This window comes from Triticum dicoccoides, chromosome 5B, assembly GCF_002162155.2.
Source record: "Triticum dicoccoides isolate Atlit2015 ecotype Zavitan chromosome 5B, WEW_v2.0, whole genome shotgun sequence".
NCBI lineage: Eukaryota > Viridiplantae > Streptophyta > Magnoliopsida > Poales > Poaceae > Triticum > Triticum dicoccoides.
The window spans coordinates 593,297,382-593,306,453 of NC_041389.1; the positions used below are offsets into that span (position 1 = coordinate 593,297,382).

At 49.0% G+C, this 9,072-nt stretch overlaps 1 pseudogene; it reads left to right on the plus strand.

The window, feature by feature from the left end:
- Positions 1-3,560: 3,560 nt before the first annotated feature.
- Positions 3,561-8,872, plus strand: LOC119310222 (annotated as a pseudogene).
- The last annotated feature ends 200 nt before the right edge of the window (positions 8,873-9,072 follow it).

A 9,072-nucleotide genomic window follows, 5' to 3' on the forward strand; every position in this document is an offset into this window, starting at 1 on the left:
AAGACGTGTACACGTCATGCTTGCCGTAGTGGGTGTGATAGCTACGGAGGCATGCATCGGAGGGGAGGTTGGACCATGTATGGTGCCTAGGTAGGCCATCCGCAAATCCGCTGCGCCACTGACAGCGGCAGCAGTAGCCTCCCACCGATCTGATTGAAGGGAGACCCAACATCAGATATAGAACGGCATAGGCTCCATCAGAAGGGGGCTCATCAGAGATGGCGCCAAGACGTCTCCGGGGGCAACGCACCTCCGTAGCCTCCCTGCAGCGTAGGTTTCTTGGCCATGCCTCAATCGCAGATCTGGCTTAAACTTGGGCCACGGTGAACAGAATCACCAATCTCGTCACGCCTCGGATCTCGCATGCTGCAGCACACCCGAGCTGAACGATCTGCAGGCCGCAGCCTGTAGCACAACAAGAAACACATATGTTCAAAAATCAGGAGTCCCTCACGATTACAACCCCACTAATCCGGGAAGCATGAAGCGGGAGGGAGAGGGAGAATAACGAGGCGTCGCCGGCGGCGGCATCAACATCGTGTCCTCCTGACGAGACGAGCCCGGCGGCGGCGGCCCCGGGAGGACATGAGCTCTCGCCGACCCCCTCCTCGACACCAGGGGCAAAGTAGCTGCGGGCTGCAGCGGCGAATCCCTGCGTCACGCGCTACGGTGATGTTAGGGCGTCCCTGGCGAGAGGTCATGGATGGGGAGCGTACATCCTCCTGCCATTCGCGAGATGGGCGAGACTCTGGCAGCGGCCAGATCAGAGGTGGGATTAAGGTCAGGGGAATCAATCAACATGGTTGTTTTTGGAAAGTCTTCAATGCAAAACCGACGTGGGGAAGGATGTGAAAAAACCAATCGCGAGTGCGGCCATGTGGGGAGGGCTCGACGAAACGTAAGAGGAAATACGGAACGTTAGGTTTCTTTTAGGTAGTAGAGATTTATCTTTCGACTTGAAGTCTTATGTTTTGTTGAATTCCTTATCTTGAGCTATTAAATCTGTATTTTCTAGCCTTTAATTAGTGATGTCAAACAATTAAAGGCCAAGAGTGATGATCTGGCAAAGATGGGGTAGGCCAAGTCACTCGGCGAATCAACATTGGCCCATACAATATACCGTTGTGTGACTCAGATTGACATTGATCATCTCCCAGCAAGAAAAATAAATGTCATACACACATACGCGCACTCTAACCTATCACCAGCTAAGTGTGGCCCAAACCTCCGGCGTTTTCATTCTTGGTCGTACACAACTAACTTAGAAGATGAACCTACATCATAAGAACATTCAGAAACAAGTTTATGGATGTGTTCTTTTAATAGGCAATGCATGGGCACATTTACTAGTCAATCAAAACACAGATTTGGCTGTTTGAATATTTTGTTTCTTCATTGGACGTTCTAGTGCCACATTCGTGCAACTTGACGTCCGGTCGGGTGCCTGACATGCAGGCCGTTGCGTTGCCGGCGCCGGCTGCACACCGTGTCGCTGGCTGCTAGTGGTAACGAACCAAGTCTTGATTAGCTTCCGAGCACACGGCTCCGGCGAGCGGCAGAGCAGCACGACCGACTCGCCGCAACTGGGTGGCCCTCGCGCGATGCGCATGACGCACGTTTCGCCACGCACGCACACCAGGGTTGCTGCCTTCGGTACTAGTAAATCTCAAACACTTCTAACAAACTCGCACCCTTCAGTCAAACATACAAGCATGTATTAAACAACTATTGAATAAATAGGGGGGGAGGCAACGCCCCCTCCCTATCCTTTTATTAGTGTTGATGTTAGGTGCCGCAACTTTTACCATGGCCTAGGGCTGGCCCTAATGACGAAGCAGATCTAGTAGCGCTAATGGCATAACAAAGCGCACTAAAGACTGCCACCCCAATAAAAATGACTACAACGTCCCTAGCCATGACAACGTCCCTAGCCACCATCGCAAGCAAGGGAACCTAGCAACCCTCACAAATATGAAAGAGTAACAATGTTGACGCGGCACGCGAATAACAAAAAGCAGAAGACGATGTTGGCCAAGTGCAGCTGGCGGCACCATTTGCCTTTGGACGGTGGCAACTTGTCCACCCTCTTCCTGCTGCCGAGGATCCACATGAGGAGCGTGACGTTGCACGCCTGGATGGCGCATGATATCATGCCACGAAGCAGGACAAGTATAGTGTGTTGTAGACAGGCCTGCCAGCGATGCACGCGACCAGCATCACGTAGGTCGATGCTGGTGGCGGGTACATGATCCAAATACCGCGTGTGGCGATGTCACCGAAGAAGGCCACCAGCCACAACACATGGCTGCCCACCGCCACAAAGCTCCTTGAGCCAACACACAATGATGTGGACCAGATCATGACCAAGGCATCCAAGAGTGAGGTTAATGCTATCACAAATGCTGAACCATTAGAGCATCCAAAGGAAGACAATGGCAAAATCATTATCTTAGTTGGGAAGCTTCCGGTGCCTATTTTGGAAAAAATGACACATCAGATTTCCAGCTGCAACTTCCCACCTAAACCTAATTAATTCTGGAAGTCTCTAGCACCTTATAGAGGCTGGAAAAGATGGTCTTAGAAGTTAGTTTTCATTCAGAAAAAAACGGTGCATCATTTAAGGTCTTGAGTCAAAAGTTGTGCAAGTTTCCATGCAACCTGTCCAGGAATTTATTACAGCGCGAGGCTCAACAAGTTTGCTCCTGCTACAGCTTGGGGCTCACGAATTTACCCTTCTTTTTGAGTTGTTTTCACACCTATCTAGTGGGTGCTTCTAGTATAAATACTTCCCAGCTGTTCCATGTGAAGGGGATGAGATTTCTGAGTATGTTTGTAGACATCCGGTGAGGTTGTGTTGTGCTGTGAGCACTAGTATCGTTGAGTGTTAGCTCGTGTGTGTGGATTGGAGGGCCTGTCCTCAATTCATATAGGATCCTTGTGGTTCCCTCTTGTGATTCTTCATAGGTTCACAAGCTTCCTGGTTTGGGTTGCATCCTTGTAAACCAAGCTAGTTATTCGCTGCAATTTATCTAAGAGTGTTTCCTCTTGTTCTTGCCACTTGAGAAAAACAAAGTGTGTTGAAACAAGTATCGAGTGAGTTTGTTGCTGCTCCTTGTGAGTTGGCACCGTGAAAGATCGTTTCCGAGGCGTCCCGTATCATCTTGGCATCAGAGCTTTAGGTTGTTCGCGGTGCTATTTTCTCTCTTGCTGATTTTGTTCTTGAGAAGCTTCCATGGGTTCGAGGAGATCCAGCAGTGTTGATGGTGTGCATGGAGGTAGGCACCTCGTGGAGGAGGAGCTGCCACTTCCCGTGTACGATCCCAGCTTGCAGCCCGCCTATGTGTTGGCATTGGAGAATACACGAGAGTATGTGTTGAACAAGGTGGAGAGGCGCATATCGGCCGTGGAGACCAACCTTGGCCGGAGAATCGACTCCCTCACCGAGGAACTCCGTCGAGATAGGCTTGCTACACGGGGTCGACATCGACAAATCCCTGAACAGCAGGGCCAACGCCACCTTGAGGAGGAGCATGGAGAGCACAACCACGTCTACTCGGGTGATGCTCATAGCTACTACGCTGCACCACCTCGGCGTGCTCGCTACGACCAGCGAGGTGCTACTTGGGCGCCACCGTCGCCACCACGAGATGAGCTTGCGGCACGGGGTCGACATCGACAACTCCCCATACATCAGGACCACCATGGAGAGCATTGGAGCGACCACTCCGATGATGCTCGAAACTACTACGAGCCTCGACCACGACGTGTTCATCATGATCGTCGCGGAGAAGGCCAAGAAGGCTTTGCCATGGGAGGAAGAGGTCATGGGCATGCTCATCGTGACCATGAAGATGATGGGATTGGTAAATTCAAACTTACCATACCATCATTCAATGGGAAAACCGAGCCCGATGATTATTTGGAGTGGGAGATGCGTGTGGATCAGATTTTTGACAGCCACCGCTATACGGAGGAGAAGAAGGTACGATATGCATCCATTGAGTTTACTGGATATGCTTTGATTTGGTGGAACCAATTGTGTCGTGCTGGAGGTCGTCCGGAGACATGGGTGCAAATGAAAAATCTATTGCGGAGACGGTTTGTTCCTGAACATTTCACAAGAACCTTGTACAATCGACTCCAACGGTTGTGCCAAGGTAATTCTAGTGTTGATGAGTACTATAAAGAGATGGAGATTTTGATGATTAGGACAGCAGTGAATGAGCCAGAGGAGGCCACGATGTCAAGATTCTTTCATGGACTGAATGAAGATGTGCAAGAAAGGATAGAGATGGTTACATATCAAGATTGGCAAGAACTTGTCCATCAAGATATTCGTGTAGAGCAGCAGCTGAAGCGTCGCCAAAATCGCAACCAAACCTATACATCAAGCACTTGGAGAGGTTCAGTTCAGCGAGAAGTAGACGGAAGTGTTGCTGCAGATTCTTGCTCACACAACAAGATGACTACAAAAAAAGCTAATGCATCAAAGGTTTAATCTTCCAATACTCCTGCCACTCGCATTAGTAATATTCAGTGCCATACATGCAAGGGTAGAGGTAACTTCAAGAAGGATTGTCCTAATCTGAAGAAGGTTTTACTCACAAATGATGGATATGTCACCGATGACTCAAGTGACAAATCTGAATCTGAGAAGAAAGATGCAAATTATTGTACTTTTGAGACCGGAGCACCTCTGAGTTCAGATGGAGGAGATGGTGTTAATCTCATGGTTCGCAAAGTGGCTCATGATGATGCTCCTATTATTGAGAAGGGCCAGCGACAAAATGTGTTCCAATCCATTTGCAAGATCAAGGACAAAAACTGCAAGGTGGTCATCGATGGAGGCAGCTACAACAACATCATTAGTAGTGATCTTGTGCATGCTCTTGGGATATCAACATGGAGGCAGCCCCAGCCATATTATGTGAAGTGGCTGAATGGTGTTGGTAAGCTGAAGATTACGCATCGTGCTAGGGTGCAATTTTCAGTGGGAAGTTATGTGGAACAAGTGGTATGTGATGTGGTGCCAATGTAAGCTTGTCATCTTCTTTTGGGAAGACCGTGGCAGTTTGATCATGATGCTACTCACTATGGGAGGTCTAATAAGTATTCTTTGATGCATCAAGGAGGGAACCATGTCTTGGAACCTATGGTGGATCAAGTACTCAAGGTTGAGCAATTCCCACAAGTGAAGAAGCCCAAAAAAAATACCTCAAAATCGAGGACGGTTTTGTTTGAAGGAAGGGAGGATGATGTGGACCAGATCATGACCAAGGCATCCAAGAGTGAGGTTAATGCTATCACAAATGCTGAACCATTAGAGCATCCAAAGGAAGACAATGGCAAAACCATTATCTTAGTTGGGAAGCTTCTGGTGCCTATTTTAGGAAAAATCACACATCAGATTTCCAGCTGCAACTTCCCACCTAAACCTAATTAATTCTGGAAGTCTCTAGCACCTTATAGAGGCCGGAAAAGATGGTCTTAGAAGTCAGCTTTCATTCAAAAAAACGGTGCATCATTTGAGGTCTTGAGTCAAAAGTTGTGCAAGTTTCCATGCAAGCTGTCCAGGAATTTATTACAGCGCGAGGCTCAACAAGTTTGCTCCTGCTACAGCTTGGGGCTCACGAATTTACCCTTCTTTTTTGAGTTGTTTTCACACCTATCTAGTGGGTGCTTCTAGTATAAATACTCCCCAGCTGTTCCATGTGAAGGGGATGAGATTTCTGAGTTTATGTTTGTAGACAGCCGGTGAGGTTGTGTTGTGCTGTGAGCACTAGTATCGTTGAGTGTTAGCTCGTGTGTGTGGATTGGAGGGCCTGTCCTCAATTCATATAGGATCCTTGTGGTTCCCTCTTGTGATTCTTCTTAGGTTCACAAGCTTCCTAGTTTGGGTTGCATCCTTGTAAACCAAGCTAGTTATCCACTGCAATTTATCTGAGAGTGTTTCCTCTTGTTTTTGCCACTTGAGAGAAACAAAGTGTGTTGAAACAAGTATCGAGTCAGTTTGTTGCTGCTCCTTGTGAGTTCTTTGGCACCGTGAAAGATCGTTTCCGAGGCGTCCCGTATCACACAATTCATTTGCATTCGAGTGGTTAGTTGCGGTTGCGGGTACAAAATTTGGCTACAATAATCAATTCTTTCCAAAATAAGGAGATACGGGCCCTGATGTCATAGAAGAAGGCCACCAGCCACAAATCATGGCTGCCTACTGCAACAAAGCTCCTTGAGCTAACACACAAATCATTTGCATTCCAGTGATTAATTGCGGGGGTTGCCGGTACAAAATTCGGCTACAGTCATCATTTTTTTTCCCAAAATAAGGAGATCGAATTGTAAGAAGATTAGATGAGAGAATCAACGCAATGGATTGTGTGTCGTATTGATGCTCGAGGGTAAGAAACCTCCTAAAAATAAGATGGAAACAATTCCTATCTAATTTCGGACAATCCTAACTACCAAAATAAGATGGAAACAATTCCATCCGTTCCTTTATATTAGGTGTATTTGTTTTTTGATAAAATTTCACAATATAAGGTGCATTTGTTCTAGTTCCTCATAATTCCGTTCTTGTCCCCCTAGAAAATGGGAAAGTATGCCTCACCTGATTGCATGTATCTCTCACCGTAGAGAAAAAAAAGAAAATTATCTCTCGTCCGATTGTGTGTATCTCCCTTTCCTAGTCTAAATTATTTACTTGCTGCTAATGAACGAAATTGACAAGGGTAATTTTGTCCTAAATTGTCTATAATAACGTGTCTTGGTCATCATGCCAAAAATAATACACCTTACATAAAGGAATGGAGGGAGTATAAGGTTTCTGGCCAACTTGCTCCCACGGTGATCCCCAATTGGGGTGTTCCTGTCCGTTCGATCGGCTGATAGATCGCATTTTAACTGTCCAATTTTACTGTTTGGTGAAAACTTTTGTTACATCTCTTATTTATTTTGTAGGTCACTGACAATGGACCAATGAGATCGTTGTTCCACACCACAGCGAAGTGCTCGTCGCTTGATCTTGGTGCGAATTGAATTCGTGGACTGGCGGAACCTAGGTTTCCACCCCGCACGGGAGATGCTCCTGTCTATATCCAACATGATAGAGACAACAACCTGGTCCACACTCCACTCCACAACTTCATAAATATTTATCAACATGATCGTATGAGTCATTATCCAGATAACCTATTCTTTGGAAGAGACAAACATGTGGTCTGTTGACTATAAATGTGCTGATGCAATCCCTGATGCAAGATCAATTGGTTTGGCAGACCCTTATATGAACATGTGTGGGCATATATATACCAGACTATCGTCCTTGTCATCCTCGTCCACGGGGAGAGTGACATATTTTGCTCTTGCAAATTTGTCATACTCCATTCTAGCGCGAAAAACCACAATGGCTGCTGCTGCTGTGCTCATCTAGCTGCTCAGCCTCGTGTCATGGTGCTACCCTTTCCTGCGCAGGGCCACGTCATCCCGCTCATGGAGCTGTCGCGCAAGCTCGTCGAGCACGGCTTCGAGATCGACTTCGTGAACACCGAGTTCAACCACGACCGCGTCCTCCAGGCCTTGGCAGAGGACGGAGCAATCCCAGGAGGAATTCAACATGCTCTCCGTACCGGACGGCCCGGGGCCGGCCGACGTCCACACCGACATCGGCGCACTGGTCAAGGGACTACCGGCCGCTATGTCCGGCCGCCTCGAGGGGATGATCAGGTCGAGGAAGACCAAGTGGATGATAGCGGACGTGTCCATGAGCTGGGCCCTGGAGCTGGCCACCACGGCGGGCGTCCGTGTCGCCTTGTTCTCCACGTACTCTACAGCCGTGTTCGCGCTCAGGTTGAAGCTCCCAAGGCTGATAGAGGATGGTGTTGTTGATGAAATTGGTAAGAGCAAATCGAAATTTCCATCTCCATGTAACTCGTTAGTTTCCTAGTCTTTTCTTGGTATGTCGACTTTACACCATGAACATGGACACCACGTACGGAACGCAGGGAACGTGAAGAGGCACGAGAGGGTCCAACTGATGCCGCCCGTTGACGCGGCAGAGATTCCTTGGGTCAGCCTTGGCAGCACCACGGAGAGGCGCAGAACCAACATCCAGAACGTCCTCAGGACCAACGGTTGATGCCGCTAGCTGAGACGATCATATGCAACACTTTCATGGGGATGGAACCTGACGCTCTGGCTCGGCCCGCTGGTAGCGCCGACGTCAAGGCTGACCGGACATTTCCTGCCAGAAGACCTCACTTGCCTCGCCTGGCTCGACACGCAGGCCCCCGGCTCCGTCGTCTACGTCGCCTTCGGGAGCTCCGGCATCTTGGACGCGACGCAGTTCCAAGAGCTTGCCGACGGCCTCGCGCTCTCCGGCCAACCGTTCCTGTGGGTCGTCCGGCCAAACTTCACCACCGGAGCCACAAAAGGTTGGTTCGACGCGTCCAAGCGCCGCGTCGAGGGCAAGGGGCTGGTCGTCGGCTGGGCGCCACAGCAGCGCGTGCTCTCGCACCCCGCCGTCGCCTGTTTCATGTCTCACTGCGGGTGAAACTCGACCATGGAAGGCATGCTGCACGGCGTGCCGTTCCTCTGCTGGCCGTACTTCGCTGACCAGTTCGCCAACCAGAGCTACGTGTGCAACGTGTGGGGCACCGGCATCAAGCTTTGCCGAGACGAGCGAGGGGTCGTCACCAAGGAGGAGATCGAGAGCAAGGTGGCACGGCTGCTCGGCGACGAGGGAGTCAAGGCGAGGGCTGCGACGTGGAAGAACGAGGCTTGTGCGAGCATTGAAGAGGGAGGGTACTCGCATCAGTGCCTTCTCAAGCTTGTGAACTTGCTCGGAGAGGTGGGATCCCATCCCATCACCGCGTGATCACGACACCAGACATCGGACGGCTCTGAACATCTACGTTGATATACAAAAAGTAAAAGTCAAACATCTTAGATATATAGCAACAAAAATAATAGTTTGATATAGTAGCAACAAAAAAAACTAGTGAAATGGTCAACAAGGCTCAAGGCATGATCTTCCTGCGTGTTAGAATAACAAGTAGAACGCCCGTGCGTTGCCAC